Raw genomic sequence first — 2824 nt, 5'->3', positions numbered from 1 at the left:
TTGACCTCCCTCCACCTATCGCATTTCCAACGCCCCTCCCCCAAATCCCTCCTCCCTACCTTTTATCTTAGCCTGCTGGACACACTTTCCTCATTCCTGAAGAAGGGCTTATGCCCGAAGCGTCGATTCTCCTGTTCCTTGGATGCTGCCTGACCTGCTGCGCTTTTCCAGCAACACATTTTCACCTTTGTAGTCTACCCCACCATTTTGGAATGATGCAAAAAGCTGGATTTTGAAGTTCAATCATCCAGAAAAAGTGGATGTAAACTGGTCATGTTTTGAAAGGCTGGGCTTCAGATAAATGCAACTATCGAATGCAGGTTATGTTGGATGGGGTGTTTGGAGTGATAGGATCTGTTCTTGAACAGTTTCTTTTCCTGTGGTAAACACTAATAATTAACTAACATAAATAGAGATCCAAATGTCTTTTATGTAAATAGGGCAAATTAGGAACTCAAAAGTGAAGCTATGTAAGGAGACGGCATGGTGGAAGAATTATGAGAGTACTTAGAATTTGAATTAGCTTTATTGTCACACATATTCATATGATTACAATGAATACTGTACAAGTTGCTGCTTACGCATCATTTTAGGTACAAAGGTCCCTAGGTCCAGCATTTTCAATTATAGTTCTTGGAAAAATAGAGAAGTAAAGAGGTTCCACATTGCAGATTTAGGAATAAATTATAAAATGAAGAAAAAGGAAGTTCAGAACAATGGTTTTCCAACCCAGTCCATGATGGCACCTAGCCTGCAGTCCACACCAGGCCTTAACTCCAGACCACACCTTGTTTCACCTCAAGGTTCACAAGGCCAGGAGATCATTCTGAAATCACCTCAAGACAGAAGTTCACATTGAGGCTATGCAAAGCTGAGAAACTGCTATTGTCCTGCCCAAATGGGCAGTGGGGAGATCACAACAGGCTAAGAGGATTCTACACTGGACTGGCAGACTGCCACGCCAGGCCAACAGACCGCCATTTTGGGCCAGGAGGTTACCATGCCAGGCCAAGGGGACACCTCCTTGAGTCTGTGTTGAAGTCAAGAGTTTGAGGGCCGGGAGGTCAGAGGCTGAGAAGAGGAGGAGAAAAAGATGAGAGAAAAAAAGAAAAGGAGCCGACAGAGCGGACAACCTCTCGCTGAAATATCCTACCCCGCCACCATCTTACTTTTCATCTGTCTGTCAAGACCACCGAGGGATGTGTGACAGAGCACTGGGGAAGAAAACATTCATATTAATAGAAGGATTGAGAATGAAGGGGCAGATTTGCAGTAATTGCCAAAAGAAGCAATGACAACATGAGGAAAAATATTTCACAGTGTGTGGTTGGGATCTGGAATGCACTGCCTGAGAATTTGATGGAATCAAAGCATTCAAAAGGAAATTAGACTGTTACCTAAAGAGAGAGATTCTACAGACTACATAGAGAAGTGAGTAATAACGTCAAGTGAATTGCATTTTTTGTCGAACCTGTGCAGGCATGATGAGCTGAATGGCCTCCTCCTGTGCTCAGTTCTTAGTTTCTGTGATATTTTCTTCTTAGCTTCAAACAGAAAACCAATCTGTTTGCAAGGATTCAGTGTTCTGCAGAGCAGATTTTTTTTTAATTACCTCTCTCAAGATATGTTGGAGCCCTACACAACTGCAATATTTTTTGAAGTTCAACCATCTAATAACAAATCTCCGTGCCAGGTGGAATTGGAACAACTGCACAAATAGTTTTCCTCATTTCATCCGGTGATCTACCATCCCCGCCCACAAACCACAAGCTCATAGTCTCCCAACCCTGCACAGCTCACTTCTACCTCCTTCCTAAAATCCATAAACAGCACTGCCTGGGCAGACCCGTTAATTCTGCCTGTTCCTGCCCCTCAGAACTCATCTCTTCCTGCCTCAACTAGATCTCGTTGTACTACCCCTTTACCTAACTTGACTCCATTTAGGTAGTAATCTGCCTTCCTGTTCTTGCCACCAAAGTGGATAACCACACATTTATTCACATTAAACTGCATCTGCTATGCATCCGTCCACTCACCTAGCCTGTCCAGGTCACCCTGTATTCTCCTAACATTCTCCTCACATTTCACCCTGCTACCCAGCTTTGTGTCATCAGCAAATTTGCTAATATTACTTTTAATACCTTCATCTATATCATTAATGTACATGGTAAAAAGCTGCAGTCCCAGCACTGATCCCTGCGGTACCCCACTGGTCACTGCCTGCCATTCCGAAAGGGAGCCGTTTATCACTACTCTTTGTTTCCTGTCGGCCAACCAATTTTCAATCCATGTCAGTATTTTGCCCCGAATACCATGTGCCCTAACTTTGCTCACTAACCTCCTATGTGGGACTTTATCAAAGGCTTTCTGAAAGTCCAGGTATACTACATCCACTGGATCTCCCTTGTCCATCTTCAGAGTTACATCCTCAAAAAATTCCAGAAGATTAGTCAAGCATGATTTCCCCTTCCTAAATCCATGCTGACTCTGACCTATCCTGTTACTGCTATCCAGATGTGTCGTAATTTCGTCTTTTATGATCGACTCCAGCATTTTTCCCACCACTGAGACTACCTGGTCTATAATTCTCTGTTTTCTCTCTCCCTCCTTTCTTAAAAAGTGGGACAACATTAGCCACCCTCCAAACCGCAGGAACTGAATCTGAAACTATAGAACATTGGAAAATGATCACCAATGCATCCGCGATTGCTCGAACCACCTCCTTCAGTACACTGGGATGCAGACCATCAGGTCCCGGGGACTTATCAGCCTTCAGACCTAACAGTCTCTCCAACACCATTTCCTGCCTAATATAAATTCCCTT

General features: G+C 43.7%; 1 protein-coding gene across 1 annotated transcript in view; it reads left to right on the top strand.

Moving 5' to 3' along the window:
- LOC122539562 (diacylglycerol kinase theta) overlaps positions 1 to 2824 on the top strand; it is a 199973-nt gene that overhangs the window by 174073 nt on the left and 23076 nt on the right. The window lies entirely within an intron of this gene.

This window comes from Chiloscyllium plagiosum, chromosome 32 (genome assembly GCF_004010195.1).
Source record: "Chiloscyllium plagiosum isolate BGI_BamShark_2017 chromosome 32, ASM401019v2, whole genome shotgun sequence".
NCBI classification, from domain to species: Eukaryota; Metazoa; Chordata; class Chondrichthyes; order Orectolobiformes; family Hemiscylliidae; genus Chiloscyllium; species Chiloscyllium plagiosum.
The sequence above is the reverse complement of the archived record's forward strand: the minus strand, read 5'-3'. Positions and strand labels throughout refer to the sequence as shown.